The 18,630-nt window shown below is 38.2% G+C and overlaps 1 protein-coding gene and 1 pseudogene across 4 annotated transcripts in view; one reads left to right on the forward strand and one right to left on the reverse strand.

Moving 5' to 3' along the window:
• The window catches only part of SCAPER (S-phase cyclin A associated protein in the ER), a 600,702-nt gene that overhangs the window by 130,918 nt on the left and 451,154 nt on the right, over positions 1–18,630 (reverse strand). The gene's annotated exons all lie outside the window — the stretch shown is intronic.
• On the forward strand, positions 1,713–3,173 carry LOC119531735 (annotated as a pseudogene).

The following is an 18,630-nucleotide window of genomic DNA, read 5'->3' on the forward strand; positions in this document are numbered from 1 at the left end:
CTTTTCCCTACATTTACTTAGGCTGTAACCTTCGCTGAGGCTGATATTCTCTCTTACCATTTTGTAGCTAAGGATTATTTATCCTTCAGGTATCAGTTTAGATATCACCTCCTCTAGGACCCTGCAAGTCTCAGCACTTTGTCTGGTCCCATCATAACCCTTAAACATTATATTGCATTTTGTCTGGTTGCTTGTCTTAATTGAACTATCCACTAGACTGTAAATTCCAAGGGGACTGTGGCTTTAATTTTTTAATTAAAAACTTAATAACAAATCTAGAATGATACCAATACCATTATATCTCCTGCTATCTCATCCCCTGCCTCTCTACCAATGTAGCCACTAACATGAATTGTCTTTATTACTTTCTTCCTTAAAAAGTTTTTTATTAAAATTACACGTGTCTGGAACTTTGAATAGTAAGTGAGATATGGTAGATTTGTATAGGTTTGAGTGAAATAGCAACACATCACAAAGTAATTTGGGCGTAGAATAAAAATATATATGCAGGGCCCCCCTGAGGAACTGGGGGAAAATGCAGAAGTGTTGGACTTCCTCATCTGGATTGTTGCTGATGTTCTCACAAATACTGAGGACTGGCAGCTTGGTATGCTGAGCTCTCTCTCTTGGGGCTTGCCCTTGTGAAACTTGTTACTGCAAAGGAGAGGCTAAAGCTGCTTATACTTGTGCCTAGAAGTCTCTCCCTGAGTTCCTCTCCGTTGCTCAGATGTGACCCTCTCTCTCTAACTAAGCCACCTCGGCAGGTGCTCTCACTGCCCTCCCCCTTACATGGGATCTGACTCCCAGGGGTGTAAATCTCCCTGGCAACACAGGATATGACTCCTGGGGATGAATGTGGACCTGGCATCGGCACTGGCATCGTGGGACTGAGAACATCTTCTTGACAAAAAGGTGATGCGAAATGAAATGAAATAAAGCTTCAGTGGCTGAGAAATTCAAATGGAGTCGAGAGGTCACTCTGGTGGACATTCTTACACCCTACATAGATAACTCTTTTTAGGTTTTAATGTATTGGCATAGCTAGAAGTAAATACCTGAAACTATCAAAATCCAACCCAATAGCTTTGACTCTTGAAGAGAACTGTATAACAATGCAACTTTCAAGGGGTGACAGTGTGATTGTGAAAACTTTGTGGACTGCATTCCCTTTATCCAGTGTATGGATGGATGAGTAGAAAAATGTGAACAAAAACTAAACAAAAAATAGGGTGGGATGGAGGGGCATGATTTGGTTGTTTTTTACTTTTATTTTTTATTCTTATTCTGATTTTTTCTGGTGTAAAGCAAGTGTTCAAAAATAGATTGGGGTGATGAATGCACAACTATATGATGGTACTGTGAACAGCTGATTGTACACCATAGATGATTGTATGGTATGTGAGTATATCTCAATAAAGCTGAATTTAATTGAAAAAATCATCTGTCCCTAAAGAATATCATTTTAGTTTTGTCTGTTTTCACATTTTTATTTTTTTAAATAATTCAATGAATTTAATTTACTAATATTTTATTTAGAATTTTTGCATTTCAATTCATGAGACAGATTGCCCTGTTTTTTTTTTTTTTTTTTTCTTGTGCAATCTTTTCTGGTTTTGTTATCAAGGTTATACTGGCCCTCAAGAATGAATTGGGAGAACCTGGAAGTGCGAGGGACAGGAGAGACATGTGGGTCGAGCTGGTTTGCAGTTTGCATGGGAGAGTCTATCCTGCTGGCCGCCCCCGTCCTAGTGAAACAGGCGGTGCTGGAGACATTCTTCTCTCATCTGGGCATCTTCTCTTACAACAAGGCCAAGGACAATGTGGAGAAGGAGCGAGAGGCCAACAAGCACGCGGGGAGCAGCTGGCTGTCGCTGCTGGCGGCCTTGGCCCACCTGGCTGCAGCTGAGGTCTATCACAGCCTCACCTACCTGGGGCAGAAACTAGGGGGCCAGTCTTTCTTAGCAGGAAGGATTCCATCTGCACCATCTACACCTCCCTGCATAATGAGCTGAAGAAGGTGATCACTGGCCACGGGGCCCTGGGTGGGACTGCCCCTAGTGTGGAAGAACTCCTTTCCCACCTGTCAGAGCAGCTCTGCTTCTTTGTTCAGGCTCGGATGGAGATTGCAGACTTCTATGAGAAGATGTACACCCTCAGCACACAGAAGTTCATCAATGCTGAAGAGCTCGTTGGCCTCTTGGACACCATCCTCAAGAAATACAGCTCCAGATTACATCACCCAATCCTCAGTCCCTTGGAGAGCAGTTTCCAGCTGGAAGTTGATGTCCTGAGTCATCTCCTCAAGGCCCAGGCTCAGGTCTCAGAGTGCAAGTTCCTCCCATCCCTGGTTCATTTACACAGCGCTCACACCAAGCTGCAGACCTGGGGCCAGATCTTTGAAAAGCAGCAGGAGACCAAGAAACATCTGTTTGGAGGGCAGTCTTAGAAGGCGGTTCAGCCCCCACACCTTTTTCTTTGGCTGATGAAACTCAAAAACATGCCCCTTGCCAAGTTTAGCTTTTACTTTCATGAGGCATTGAACTGACAAACGACTGCTTCAGAAATGAAAACACTGACTGCAAAAGCTAACCCAGACCTCTTTGGAAAGATTTCTAGCTTCATCAGGAAAAACAATGCTGCCAATGTGTCCTTAATTTTTGACAACCGAGGTTCAGAGAGCTTCCAGGGTCACAGCTATCACCACCCCCATTCCTACAGAGAGGCCCCTAAGGGCACGGACCAATATCCAGCTGTCGTGTCTCTCCCCAGCCTGCCATGCACTGGCCCAATGTCATCATGATCATGACAGACTGCACATCCGACCTGAACAGCTTGGAGAAAGTGGTCCACTTCTATGATGACAAGGTTCAGAGCATCTACTTCCGACCTGCCCAGAGCCTCACTTTACCACTGTCATCATTTTTGAGTCAAAGAAATCTGAGAGAGACTCCCACTTTATTTCCTTCCTCGATGAACTCTCACTTGCACTTAAGAACCCCAAAGTTTTTGCAACTCTGAAACCTGGATCCAAAGGTTAGCAGACTATCTGTGTGAAAGGCTTTCAAGACTGGCTGGCAACTGTTGTAATTGCTCTAATGATCCATAGTGCTCTGTGATTCAGAGTTTGCCTTCATTCCTGCTTCCTTCCAAGCTGAATTAAAGAAAAATTCTCCCTAATTGTACTGCACACTTTATAAGCAATTAAGGTCAACTGAATTAAGTATCCAAAGAGTAATCAGGGAAGTGATCATGGCTACCATGTATCTCCATAGTACAGCAAAGTAGTTTCACTATTTTCTTCTTTTCCTGTGTTCCCTGCAGATCGAATACGGATTGGTCTTTGAGTTTTCTTTCCAGATGCTTTATATTGTTCTAAGCATTGTGTTATAATGTAATCCCAACCATCCCCTCCTTTCTTCCTGGAAGAGTAATTGTGGTAAGATGTTAATTAAATGGCCTTTTTAGACTTAAAAAAAAAAGAATGAATTGGGAAGAAGTCCCACTTTTTCTCTCCCTGGAAGAGATGAAGACTGAAATGATCTGTTCTTTGACTGTTTGGTAGAAATATTTTAAATAATTAATTCAATTTCTTCATTGGTTAAAGAATTGCTCAGGCTTTCTATTTATTCTTGAGTTGGTTTGGTGAATTATATTTTTCTAGGACTTTGTTCAAGTCATTTAAGCTTTCAAATGTAGCGATATAAAGTTGTTCTAAGTATTTCCTTTACTTTATTATTCCTCTTCAATCTGTGGCCAAATCCCCTTTTTTTATTGCTTCTATTATTTGTGCTTTTTTTTTTTTTTTGATTGGTCAGTGTGACCAGAGGTTTGCTTATTTTATTAGTTTTCATGAATAACCAATTTTTGCTTTTTTAATACTCTCCAACGTTTGTTTTCTAATGATCTTTATTATAACCTTCCTTCTCCATTCCTTGGATTAATTTGATTGCTCGTTTTCTCATGTTCTTCAGTTAGATGCTCAACTTTATATTTTGTCCTTTTCTAATATAAGTATTTAAGGCTATGTGTTTTTTTGTGGGTTTACTTTAGCTGTATCTCTCAGGATTTTATGTAATATTTTCATTACTTTTCTATTTTAAGTTTAAAAAACGTGTGATTTATTCTAAATTTGTTGTAAGTGTATCTCTAAATTTCTAAATGTATAGGGATTTTAAATTTCTTTTTGCTATTGACTTCTACCTTAATTGCAACATATTCAGAGAAAATACATTGCATAATACTTCTATTTAAAGTTACAAACTTTCCTCTAAGAGGTTTTTTTGGATATGTTATATTTTCGTTGTCATTTGGTTCAAAATATTTTCTAATTTCCCTTGTGATTTTGTAGACATATTGATTTCCAATTTTATTCCACTGTGGTCAGAAAACATATTTCATACAATTTCAATCTCTTTAAATATTGAGATTGTTTTATGGCCCAGCATATAGTCTATCTTGCTGAACACACCATGTACACTAGAAAAGAATTTGTGTATTCTTCAGTTGTTGGGTGTAGTGATCTGTAAATTAGGGTCAAGTGGTTAATAGTGTTATTGTTCATATCATCTATGGCTTTACTGATTTTTTTTTTTTTTTTTTTGTCTAGTTGATCTATCAGTTACTGAGGGAGAGGTTTTAAAATATCCAACAAGGAGATGGGATTGTTTATTTCTCTCTTTAATTCTGTCAATTTTTGCTTCATGTATTTTGAAGCTCTGTTATTGGCACATATACATTTATGATTGTTATATCTTCCTATTGATATGACTCTCATCATTCTGCAAGGTTGCTCTTTATCTCTACTAATACAATATATCTTAAAGTCTACTTCATCGATATCAATATAGCTGCTCCAGCCTTCTTATGCTTACTAACTGCATGATATATCTTTTTCATAAATTTACTTTTAACTTATGTTGATTTCATTTATGTTTTTATATTTAAAATGAATCTCATGTAGACAGCATATATTCAGGTCTTTCTTTTTATCCACTCTGGCAATCTGTGCATTTTAACTAGAGTTCATACATTACATTTAATGTGATTATTGATATGATGGGTTTAGGTCTACCATTTCATTATTTATTTTCTGTTTTCCCTTCTATGTTTTGTTTTCCTTTTCCTCCTTTCTCTCCTTCTTTAGGAATATTTGGATACATTTTAGAATTCCATTTTAATTTACTTATTGACTTTTTAAATAATTAAATTTGGTTTTATTGAGATATAGTCACATACCATACAATTATCCATACTGTACAATCAACTGTTCATAGTACCATCATATGGCTGTGCATTCATCACCTCAATCTATTTTTGAACACTTGCCTTACACTAGAAAAAATGAGAATAAGAATAAAAAATAAAAGTAAAAAAGAACACCAAAATCACCCCCCCCATCCCACCCTATTTTTCATTTAGTTTTTGTCCCCATTTTTCTACTCATCCATCCATACACTGGATAAAGGGAGTGCGAGCCACAAAGTTTTCACAATCACACTGTCACCCCTTGTAAGCTACATTGTTATACAATCGTCTTCAAGAGTCAAGGCTACTGGGTTGGATTTTGATCATTTCAGATATTTACTTCTAGCTATTCCAATAAATTAAAACCTATAAAGGGTTATCTATATAGTCGTAAGAATGTCCACCAGAGTGACCTCTTGACTCCATTTGAAATCTCTCAGCCACTGAAATTTTATTTTGTTTCATTTCATATCCCCCTTTTGCTGAAGAAGATGTTCTCAATCCCATGATGCAGAATCCAGATTCATTCTTGGGAGTCATATCCTGCGTTGTCAGGGAGATTTACACCCCTGGGAGTCAGGTCCCATGTAGAGGGGAGGGCAGTGAGTTCACCTGTCGAGTCGGCTTAGCTAAAGAGAAAGGGCCACATCTGAGCAACAAAGAGGCACTCGGGGAGACTCTTAGGCACAATTAGAAGCAGCTTTAGCCTCTCTTTTGCAGTAACAAGCTTTATAAGGGCCAGCCCCAAGATAGAGGGCTCGTCATACCAAACTGCCAGTCCTTAATGTTTGTGAGAACATCAGCAACAATCCAGGTGAGGAAGTCCAACACTTCTGCATTTTCCCCCAGTTCCTCAGGGGGGCCCTGCATATATATTTTTATTACTTTGGGATGTGTTGCTATTTCACACTAACCTATACAAACCTACCAGATCTCACTTCCTATTCAAAGTTCCATGTAATTACAGTGTTTGAACAAATTGACTGCAGAAGCTATATTGTTTAGAAAATATAGATCCTGCACCAAATAAACATCTCTTGTCTTGGTCTCACAGGGAAGTTGAAGTTTTTAAAATACAGTCTTACCTACTGACTTTTAAGCAATTTTTTTAATAGTTGCTCTTGGATTATAACATAAGTCTTAACATTTCACAGTCTACTTAGAGTTGATATTGTACTACTTTGTGTAAAATGCAGAAACATAGTAAACTTATAGGTTCATTTTCTGTCCTCCCCATCCTTTATTCTATAGTTATCAGAGGCAATACACTGACATGTTATAACCTTACAAGACAATGTTAAAAATTTTGCTTTAAAACATCATATACAATTTTTAAAAACTTTAAAGACACTAAAAAGAAAAAAAAATCATTTCCATTGCTCTTCATTATTTTTTAAAGATAGGAATTTCAACTGGATAGCATTTTTTCTTCAGCCTGAAGAATTTCCTTTGGCATTCTTGTAGTACAGTTAAGTGTCAACAAATTCTCTTAGCCATATATTTTTTGCTGGATATGGAAATTTAGGATGACAGTTTTTTCTTTTTCTTCCAGCATTTCAAAGATGTTCACTGTCTTCTGGCCTCTAATGAGAAGTCAGATGTTATCTGAATCATTATTTGCCTGTGTGTAATGGGGCTATATTCAAAATTTGGTTTTCAGAAGTTTGACTATGATTTTCCTGGGAATGGTTTTTTTCATATTTATCCTTTTTGGGGTTTGCTGAGCTTCTTGAAACTGTACATTTTTGTCTTTCACCAAATGTGGAAAATTTTTACTCATTCTTTCAAGAAAAATTTTTGGGACCCATTCTTTCTCTGCTCTCCTTATACAATGACTTGTATCTTAGACTGTTTGCTATTTTCCCACAAGTCCCTGAGGCTTTGTTCATTTACATTTTTTTCTCTATATTCTTCAGACTAAATAATTTCTAATGAAATAATCTCAAGTTCAATGACATGTTTGTCATCTCCATTCTGCGGTTATGCCCATCCAGTGAACTACCTGTTACAAATTTATTTTTTGGAAGTAATTTTACACTTTTCCCAGCTTTCCCTAATATTAACATCCTATACAACTACAGTACAATTACTGAAGCCAGAAAACTAACATCGAGAAAAAATGATGAACGAATCCACATACCTTAATACAATTTTGACAGTTTTCCCACTGACGCCTTTTTTTTCGGTCCAGGATCCAATCCAGGATCCCACATTGAACTCAGTTGCCTCTTTAGTCTTCACTAATCTGCTAGAGTTTCTCAGTTTTTGTATTTTGAAGAGTTTGGTCAGTTGTTTTGTAGGATGTCCCTCAATTTGGGTTTTCTCATAATTAGATTGCAGTATTTTTGGCAAGAATACCACAGAAATGATGTTGTGAGCTTCTCAGTACACCATATAAGAAGGAAAATGATATTGATATACTCTGTTACTGGTGATTTTAACTTGGTTAAAGTGGTATCTTACAAAATGTATTCACTGTAAAGTTACTGTTTTTCCCTTTGTAATTAAAAGTATCTTGTGGAAATTTATTTGGAAACTATGCAAATATCCTGTTTCTCAGCATACTTTTGCCAATTAATTTCTGCATACATCAAATGATTCTCTCCTTCAACAATTATTACTGGGGTGTTTGCCTAATAGAGATTTTCTATTTGCATCATTCCTTCTTATTTGTTAATTCATCCAGTAAATTTTCTATTTCAGTTACTGTACTTTATAGTTCTAGAATTTCCATGTGGTTCTTTGTTATGTTTCTTCTACTCTGCTAAGATTTTTTTTCATTATGAGCATATTTTCCTTTACGTCATTGAGCTTAGGCATAACAGTTGTTTAATATCCTTGTCTGCTAATTCTAACATCTGTCATCACATGGTCAATCTTCATTAATTTTCTTTCTTCCCGAGAATGGGTCACATTTTCCTTTCCTTTGTATGTTGAGCAATCCTGGACATTGTGAGTTTTATGTTGTGGAGGTTCTGGTTTCTGCTATATTCCTCTGACAAGTTAAAAAAAAAGTAAGCAAGCATTTTACTTCATTGGTCTCAAACTGCAAAACTCTATTCTTGTGTGGACAGCTCAAATTTCAGTTCAGTTCTTTCCTTTGGTTTTTTTTTTTTTTTTTTTAATCATCATTTTATTGAGATATATTCACATACCACACAGTCATACAAAACAAATCGTACTTTCGATTGTTTACAGTACCATTACATAGTTGTACATTCATCACCTAAATCAATCCCTGACACCTTCATTAGCACACACACAAAAATAACAAGAATAATAATTAGAGTGAAAAAGAGCAATTGAAGTAAAAAAGAACACTGGGTACCTTTGTTGGTTTGTTTCCTTCCCCTATTTTTCTACTCATCCATCCATAAACTAGACAAAGTGGAGTGTGGTCCTTATGGCTTTCCCAATCCCATTGTCACCCCTCATAAGCTACATTTTTATACAACTGTCTTCGAGATTCATGGGTTCTGGGTTGTAGTTTGATAGTTTCAGGTATCCACCACCAGCTACCCCTATTCTTTAGAACCTAAAAAGGGTTGTCTAAAGTGTGCGTAAGAGTGCCCACCAGAGTGACCTCTCGGCTCGTTTTGGAATCTCTCTGCCACTGAAGCTTATTTCATTTCCTTTCACATCCCCCTTTTGGTCAAGAAGATGTTCTCCGTCCCACGATGCTGGGTCTACATTCCTCCCCGGGAGTCATATTCCACGTTGCCAGGGAGATTCACTCCCCTGGGTGTCTGATCTCACATAGGGGGGTGGGCAGTGATTTCACCTATCAAGTTGGCTTAGCCAGAGAGAGAGGGCCACATCTGAGCAACAAAGAGGCATTCAGGAGGAGACTCTTAGGCACAAATATAGGGAGGCCTAGCCTCTCATTTGCAGCAACTGTCTTCCCAAGGGTAAAACTTATGGTAGAGGGCTCAACCCATCAAACCACCAGTCCCCTATGTCTGTGGTCATGTTAGCAACCATGGAGGTGGGGTAGGCAAATACCCCTGCATTCTCCACAGGTTCCTCAAGGGGGCACTACATCTTTTTTTTTTTTTCCTTGTTTTTCTTTTCTTTCTTTCTTTTTTTTTTTTAACTTTCCCTTCTTTTTTAAATCAACTGTATGAAAAAAAAAGTTAAAAAGAAAATAAACATACAATAAAAGAACATTTCAAAGAGACCATAACAAGGGAGTAAGAAAAAGACAACTAACCTAAGATAACTGCTTAGCTTCCAACATGTTCCTACTTTACCCCAAGAAAGTTACATAATATAGCAACATTTCTGTGAACTTGTTCCTACTATATCCATCAGAAATTAACAGACCATAGTCATTTCTGGGCATCCCCAGCACGTTAAATAGCTTATCTGTTCTTCTTGGATTATTGTTCCCCCTTCCTTAATTGCTCTCTACTGCTAGTTCCCCTACATTCTACATTATAAACCATTTGTTTTACATTTTTCAAAGTTCACATTAGTGGTAGCATATAATATTTCTCTTTTTGTGCCTGGCTTATTTCGCTCAGCATTATGTCTTCAAGGTTCATCCATGTTGTCATATGTTTCACGAGATCGTTCCTTCTTACTGCCGCGTAGTATTCCATCGTGTGTATATACCACATTTTATTTATCCATTCATCTGTTGAAGGACATTTGGGTTGTTTCCATCTCTTGGCAATTGTGAATAATGCTGCTATGAACATTGGCGTGCAGATATCTGTTCGTGTCATTGCTTTCCGATCTTCCGGGTATATACCGAGAAGTGCAATCGCTGGATCGAATGGTAGCTCTATATCTAGTTTACTAAGGAACTGCCAGACTGACTTCCAGAGTGGCTGAACCATTATACAGTCCCACCAACAGTGAATAAGAGTTCCAATTTCTCCACATCCCCTCCAGCATTTGTAGTTTCCTGTTTGTTTAATGGCAGCCATTCTAACCGGTGTTAGATGGTATCTCATTGTGGTCTTAATTTGCATCTCTCTAATAGCTAGTGAAGCTGAACATTTTTTCATGTGTTTCTTGGCCATTTGTATTTCCTCTTCAGAGAACTGTCTTTTCATATCTTTTGCCCGTTTTATAATTGGGCTGTCTGTACTATTGTCATTGAGTTGTAGGATTTCTTTGTATATGCAAGATATCAGTCTTTTGTCAGATACATGGTTTCCAAAAATTTTTTCCCATTGAGTTGGCTGCCTCTTTACCTTTTTGAGAAATTCCTTTGAGGTACAGAAACTTCTAAGCTTGAGGAGTTCCCATTTATCTATTTTCTCTTTTGTTGCTTGTGCTGCGGGTGTAAAGTCTAGGAAGTGGCCGCCTAATACAAGGTCTTGAAGATGTTTTCCTACATTATCTTCTAGGAGTTTTATGGTACTTTCTTTTATATTGAGATCTTTGGTCCATTTTGAGTTAATTTTTGTGTAGGGGGTGAGGTAGGGGTCCTCTTTCATTCTTTTGGATATGGATATCCAACTCTCCCAGCCCCATTTGTTGAAAAGACCATTATGGCTCAGTTCAGTGACTTTGGGGGCCTTATCAAAGATCAGTCGGCCATAGATCTGAGGGTCTATCTCCGAATTCTCAATTCGATTCCATTGATCTATATGTCTATCTTTGTGCCAGTACCATGCTGTTTTGGCAACTGTGGCTTTATAATAAGCTTCAAAGTCAGGGAGTGTAAGTCCTCCCACTTCGTTTTTCTTTTCTAGAGTGTCTTTAGCAATTCGAGGCATCTTCCCTTTCCAAATAAATTTGATAACTAGCTTTTCCAAGTCTGCAAAGTAGGTTGTTGGAATTTTGATTGGGATTGCATTGAATCTGTAGATGAGTTTGGGTAGAATTGACATCTTAATGACATTTAGCCTTCCTATCCATGAACATGGAATATTTTTCCATCTTTTAAGGTCCCCTTCTATTTCTTTTAGTAGAGTTATGTAGTTTTCTTTGTATAGGTCTTTTACATCTTTGGTTAAGTTGATTCCTAGGTACTTGATTTTTTAGTTGCTATTGAAAATGGTATCTTTTTCTTGAGTGTCTCTTCAGTTTGTTCGTTTCTAGCATATAGAAACATTACTGACTTATGTGCATTAACCTTGTATCCCGCTACTTTGCTAAATTTGTTTATTAGCTCTAGTAGCTGTATCGTCGATTTCTCAGGGTTTTCTAGATATAAGATCATATCATCTGCAAACAATGACAGTTTTACTTCTTCTTTTCCAATTTGGATGCCTTTTATTTCTTTGTCTTGCCGGATTGCCCTGGCTAGCACTTCCAGCACAATGTTGAATAACAGTGGTGACAGCGGGCATCCTTGTCTTGTTCCTGATCTTAGAGGGAAGGCTTTCAGTCTCTCACCGTTGAGTACTATGCTGGCTGTGGGTTTTTCATATATGCTCTTTATCATGCTGAGGAAGTTTCCTTCAATTCCTACCTTTTGAAGTGTTTTTATCAAAAAGGGATGTTGGATTTTGTCAAATGCTTTTTCAGCATCTATTGAGATGATCAATTGATTTTTCCCTTTTGACTTGTTAATGTGTTGTAATACATTGATTGATTTTCTTATGTTGAACCATCCTTGCATGCCTGGAATGAACCCCAGTTGGTCATGGTGTATGATTTTTTTAAAGTGTCTTTGGATTCGATTTGCAAGTATTTTGTTGAGGATTTTTGCATCTATATTCATTAGGGAGATTGGCCGGTAGTTTTCCTTTTTTGTAGCATCTTTGCCTGGTTTTGGTATTAGATTGATGTTAGCTTCATAAAATGAGTTAGGTAGTGTTCCATTTTCTTCAATGTTTTGAAAGAGTTTGAGTAAGATTGGTGTCAGTTCTTTCTGGAAAGTTTGGTAGAATTCCCCTGTGAAGCCATCTGGCCCTGGGCATTTATTTGTGGGAAGATTTTTGATGACTGATTGGATCTCTTTGCTTGTGATGGGTTGGTTGAGGTCTTCTATTTCTTCTCTGGTCAGTCTAGGTTGTTCATATGTTTCCAGGAAATTGTCCATTTCTTCTACATTATCCAGTTTGTTGCCATACAGTTGTTCATAATATCCTCTTATAATTTTTTTAATTTCTTCAGGATCTGCAGTTATGGCACCTTTTTCATTCATTATTTTGTTTATATGGGTCTTCTCTGTTTTTGATTTTGTCAGTCTAGCTAGGGGCTTGTCAATCTTGTTGATCTTCTCAAAGAACCAACTTTTGGTGATATTTATCCTCTCTATTGTTTTTTTGTTCTCTATGTCATTTATTTCTGCTTTAATCCTTGTTATTTCTTTTCTTCTACTTGGTTTGGGATTGGTTTGCTGTTCATTTTCTAGCTTCTGCTGTTGATCCATTAGTTCTTTGATTTTGGCTCTTTCTTCCTTTTTAATATATGTGTTTAGTGCTATAAATTTCCCCCTCAGCACTGCTTTTGCTGCATCCCATATGTTTTGGTACGTTGTGTTCTCATTTTCATTCATCTCTATATATTTAGCAATTTCTCTTGCTGTTTCTTCTTTAACCCACTGATTGTTTAGGAGTGTGTTGTTTAACCTCCAGGTGTTTGTGAATTTTCTAAGTCTCTGATGGTTATTGACTTCTAATTGTATTCCATTGTGGTCAGAGAATGTGCTTTGAATAATTTCAATCTTTTTAAATTTATTGAGGCTTGTTTTATGTCCCAGCATATGATCTATTCTGGAGAAAGTTCCGTGAGCACTAAAAAAGTATGTGTATCCTGGTGATTTGGGATGTAATGTCCTGTATATGTCTGTTAAATCTAATTCATTTATCAGATTGTTTAGGTTTTCAATTTCCTTATTGGTCTTCTGTCTGGTTGATCTATCTATAGGAGAGAGTGATGTGTTCAAGTCTCCGACAATTATTGTGGAAACATCAGTTGCTTCCTTTAGTTTTGCCAGTGTTTCTCTCATGTATTTTGTGGCACCTTGATTGGGTGCATAGACATTTACGATTGTTATTTCTTCTTGCTGAATTGCCCTTTTTATTAGTATGTAGTGGCCTTCTTTGTCTCTCAAAACATCCCTGCATTTGAAGTCTATTTTATCTGAGATTAATATTGCTACACCTGCTTTCTTTTGGCTGTAGCTTGCATGAAATATTTTTTTCCATCCTTTCACTTTCAGTTTCTTTGTGTCCCTGTGTCTAAGATGAGTCTCTTGTATGCAACATATTGATGGTTCATTTTTTTTGATCCATTCTGCGAATCTATATCTTTTAATTGGGGAGTTTAATCCATTTACATTCAACGTTATAACCGTGAAGGCATTTCCTGAATCGGCCATCTTATCCTTTGGTTTATGTTTGCCATATTTTTCCCTCTCTCTATTAATATCCTTTATTGTACCCATACCGAATCTCTTTAGTACTGAACCTTTCTCCAAGTCTCTCTGTCCTGTCTTAGTTTCTCTGTCTGTAGGGCTCCCTTTAGTATCTCCAGTAGGGCAGGTCTCTTGTTAGCAAATTCTCTCAGCATTTGTTTGTCTGTGAAAAATTTAAGCTCTCCCTCAAATCTGAAGGAGAGCTTTGCTGGATAAAGTATTCTTGGCTGGAAATTTTTCTCACTCAGAATTTTAAATATATCGTGCCACTGCCTTCTTGCCTCCATGGTGGCTGCTGAGTAGTCACTACTTAGTCTTATGCTGTTTCCTTTGTATGTGGTGAATTGCTTTTCTCTTGCTGCTTTCAGAACTTGCTCCTTCTCTTCTGTGTTTGACAGTGTGATCAGTATATGTCTCAGAGTGGGTTTATTTGGATTTATTCTATTTGGAGTTCGCTGAGCATTTATGATTTGTGTATTTATGTTGTTTAGAAGATTTGGGAAGTTTTCCCCAACAATTTCTTTGAATACTCTTCCTAGACCTTTACCTTTTTCTTCCCCTTCTGGGACACCAATGAGTCTTATATTTGGATGTTTCATATTATCTATCATATCCCTGAGGTCCATTTTGATTTTTTCAATTTTTTTCCCCATTCTTTCTTTTATGCTTTCATTTTCCATTCTGTCATCTTCCAGGTCACTGATTCGTTGTTCAACTTCCTCTAGTCTTGTACTATGAGTGTCCAGAATCTTTTTAATTTGGTCAACAGTTTCTTTAATTTCCATAAGATCATCCATTTTTTTATTTAGTCTTGCAATGTCTTCTTTATGCTCTTCTAGAGTCTTCTTGATTTCCTTTATATCCCGTACTATGGTCTCATTGTTCATCTTTAGTTCTTTGAGTAGCTGCTCTAGGTGCTGTGTCTCTTCCGGTCTTTTGATTTGGGTGCTTGGGCTTGGGTTATCCATATCGTCTGTTTTTTTTCATATGCTTTATAATTTTCTGTTGTTTTTGGCCTCGTGGCATTTGCTGAACTTGATAGGGTTCTTTTAGGGTTTGTAGACCTATTGAAGTCCTTATCTCTAATTTATCAGATCTACAGCTTCGTGGAGTACACTTTCTCTAACTAACCAGCAGGTGGCGTCCACGAGCCACCTGTTCTCCACAAGCCAGATCTCCCCTGCTTAGCCTTTTTGGTGAGTGGGGGAGTGAGTCTTGTGGGGTCCAATTGGTGTACCAAGCTTGCGTGTGTAGTTGGTGTTGCCTGCCCTGTATATGGGGCGTGTTTCTGGGCAGTCAGGGAAGGGGGGGGTGGCTCTAACAATCAAATCTCCCTGGTGATCCTAGAGTTTTAAAGCTGCTGCAATAGTCTAATCCTTCAGTTCAGTCCTGCCACAGTTTGGCTCTGCCACTGACCCACTAGTCCTTGGTATTGGCGTATGGCTCCTGAGACTTGCAAGTGGGCCCCTCTTCCAGGCTGTGCACCCCGGGTCCTCTGTTGAGGGATGACTGTGCTATGTCACAGGTGAGTGCCGTCCCCCCAGGGCAGTTCTGGGCTGCTGGGCTGTGTAGGAAGGCTCCCAGTCTGCTGAAATGATGGCTGAATGGGGCTTTGTTAATTCACACTGCTCCACCTTCCCAACTCTGGGACAATCAGCTGAAGTTGCAGGGAAGGCTAATGTCCACGCCCAGTTTTGTGTTGTGTGCCTGTTATTTGAAGCACTTTGGTCACACTGGGTTGTCTGGGGCAGCTCTGGGCTATGGGGCTGGCGATGGGCAGGAGTGTTTCCTGTCCACCAGGATGGTGGCTGTGAGCGGACACCCCCCTTTTCTTGGGAAGTTGTGGTGTTTAGTGAATTTTCTCAGCCACTGGATTATTGCCTTTTGTCTCAGAGCTCTCCTAGTTCTGCTCTTGACTTGACCTGCCCAAATTGCAATTCTTTGAAGCTTTCTGTATTGGGCTTCTTAGAGTAATTGTTTTAGAAAAAGAAAAAAGGATTAAAAAAAAAAAAAAAAAAAAAAAGGGCCCTCCTCAGAGATCTAATGGGTTATTGAAATGCTAATAGACAAAGCAGCCAGGGCCATTAAGGAAAGGTCCACAGGGCAGAGAGATCAGCTTTTCTTCGGGATTTGCATATGCGCCTCAAGGCCTGAGCTCCGCCCTTCCCCTTTCTGTGTTCACCAGAACTCCAAAAATCCTCTGCTTTTATTTTGGAGTTTTACGTGTTGTTTTTTTTTCTATGCCTGTCTCCTCTCTGCTGGGCTGGCTGCTCTCAGATTCTCTGGTGTCTGGTCTCAGTCTATCTATGGTTGGAGTCTGGATCAGTAGAATGAGTTTCCGATAAGGGCTGCCACTGCAGTTCTCCCTTCTCCTTCCCAGAGCTGACAGCTCCTCCTCCCACGGGACTGAGCCTGGCAGGGAGGGGCGCAGGTCCCCTGACCGCAAAAACTTACAGATTTCGCTGATCTCAGCAGTTCCACGTTTTCATGAGTGTTGTATGAAGTATGCCCAAAGACAGATTGCTCTGTGGTGTCCAGTCCACGCAGTTCCTGGCTTTCTACCTACTTTCCTGGAGGAGTAACTAAAACATACAGCTCACCAGTCTCGATGATTCCTTTTCTTTCCTTTGGTTTTTAATTGAGGTACCTGGAATCTGTCCTGTCCATACATGGTTCAAGGTTCATTTACACTTTTACTAACTATTATAGAGTCCTCCTTTCTGAATATTCTTCTCATTTTCTAGAAGTTGTCTTTATCCTAAACCCTACCCTCTGGTTCTTCAGGGCAGAAAGATTATGAACTCTCTACTAAAGTTTTAGTAATACCATGTGGCACAACTGTGGCCTGCCCTTGGGCTAAATGCCATAAAACTTGGAAACTCACCCAATGCTGTTCCCTTCTTCCAAGTATCTATTTCCATCAAGAATCTGCCTGCTTTAATCACTTTCCAATATCTTCAGGTACTTGTTTTTTATACTTTATCCAACATTTATATTTGTTATCTGCAGGAGCTTATTAAGACATACTGGAAACAAGTGAATCATCTGTATGGTAACAATTCTTTAGAATTTGTTAAGACTCACTTTAAGGCCTAGTAAATTTTCCATGTGTGCTTCAAGAATATTCTCTAATGTTGCACATAGGGTTCTAGCTATTGTGCATTAAACCAAGTTTAATTATTTTATTCAAACCTTTTACATCTTTATTAATTTTTTTGTTGCTTTACCTATCAATATTTGAAAGCAGTGTGCCAAAATCTCCACTTTGATGGTGAATTTGTCAGTTGCTTTTTCCAGTAGTCAATTTATGACTTTGTGTGATAATGATGATGGTGATGACACCATTTCATATGACTGAAGTGGAAGGGCAATAAGAGTTATAATACAACCCATGTTCTCTTCTTAGTTGCAAACTGAATGTAGCTCTGCGAGTAAAGCGCCACACCAGTTACAACATCCCTTAACTGCATTCATCAAATTTAAATTACCCATGCGATATGTGATATAGTGGAGAGAAGGCTAGGTTGGGATTTAGAAGACCTGGCTTTGAATCCCAGTTCTACTGGTAATGGGATATGGAACTTTTAGAAAGTAGCCCACCCCATACATCCCCTATCTTCGTCTCTTTGAATTCCATTGACCTCATTTGTAAAATAAGTGGACCAAATTGTACCAGACACTGTGAATGCCTCCTCTCTGGTTCTTATATTCTCAGTGTCAATAAGACATATTAGAACACAAACAAAGATCACATTTTTTATGAAGGGCAAAGCGTCATTGACAGGCTGAAGAACTGCCACACAGTGAGGAAAGAGGGAAGCAAGATGCAACTGATAATCATGAAGACTACTGTCACCTGTAGAATGCTGAAAGATTTCTGTTCCCATGTAATTAAGTATGGAGTCCATGTTCTGGCTCCTCAGTACAAAGAAAACAGTGTGGTGAATGGCTAGTTCCACTCCTCTGTTGCTATAATGAAAAGGAAACAGGCACCTGGATGGCTCTGCACATGACTCAGTGAAAAACAATCCTCTTGCTGATACAGGTTGCACTTAGATTTTCTTTGCATCCAGGGCTTTCTTGTCACCTTTTGAATAGCTCCCCAACAGCCTCTTTGATCCAATAGTATCATATCAATTATTAAGGTTTGTATATCACTTTTCAGTTAACAATCTCCTTGGCTCCAGAAAACACACACACAATTTATAAGTGTATTCTTTAAATATTTCATGAATAACAGGTCACCATGAATTAAAAATAAGACTGCTAATAACTACTTAATGCCTTCTGAAATGCAATGAAACACCAAGAAATTATAAGTCTTTTAATTAAATGCTTCTTTATTATATCCTACCCAGGTGACAACATTAAACTTGTACAGAAAAGAAATTAAGGTGTGATCCCTTTTCCACATCTCAGTATGCTCATCTGTATGTTGGGACTAGTTGGATCTTGTCCAACATTAAAATCCTGTTAGTCTATTTTCACTACGTGCAGTATTACTTTGACCAGTCTTTTATTGTCTTCCAATATGTTTGTCTGATCTCCTCAAGGAGACATCCTGAGTTAGAGACCCACTATTCTGTGCACTGGAATGATATAGGCACAGAAAAAATGGTTAAAATTAGTTACTGAAAGAAGGAAGAAATCTGCCTTATCATTTTTTTAAAGCTTTCATGCTTTTTTGAAGATGAAACATCTGTGTCAGACTTCATTCCTAGAGGAAGCCTACCTAAATGAACTGTTTTGCAGGGATCCAAATAAACTCCCCAAGAGCTTATCCTGAAAATCCTATTTTGCATCTACACTGAAGAAAAAGCATTTAAAGATAAGCCACACTCCTTTTACAGTGCCAGTGTATCTTTTGTAAATATTACAAGCCTAGATTTATAGAAGTTTCATCCATCCTCAAGGAATAGTCAAATCCAATTTTCTTCACCCAAGCCTCCCCATTGCCTCTAGTTAGAATTCATCCATCCTTTCCTTCCTTCCTCCCTTCCTTCACTCACTCATTCAATCATAAATATTTTATGACACCTATTATGTGTCAGGTACATTCTAGGTTT

Source organism: Choloepus didactylus, chromosome 4 (genome assembly GCF_015220235.1).
Source record: "Choloepus didactylus isolate mChoDid1 chromosome 4, mChoDid1.pri, whole genome shotgun sequence".
Taxonomy (NCBI): Eukaryota; Metazoa; Chordata; class Mammalia; order Pilosa; family Megalonychidae; genus Choloepus; species Choloepus didactylus.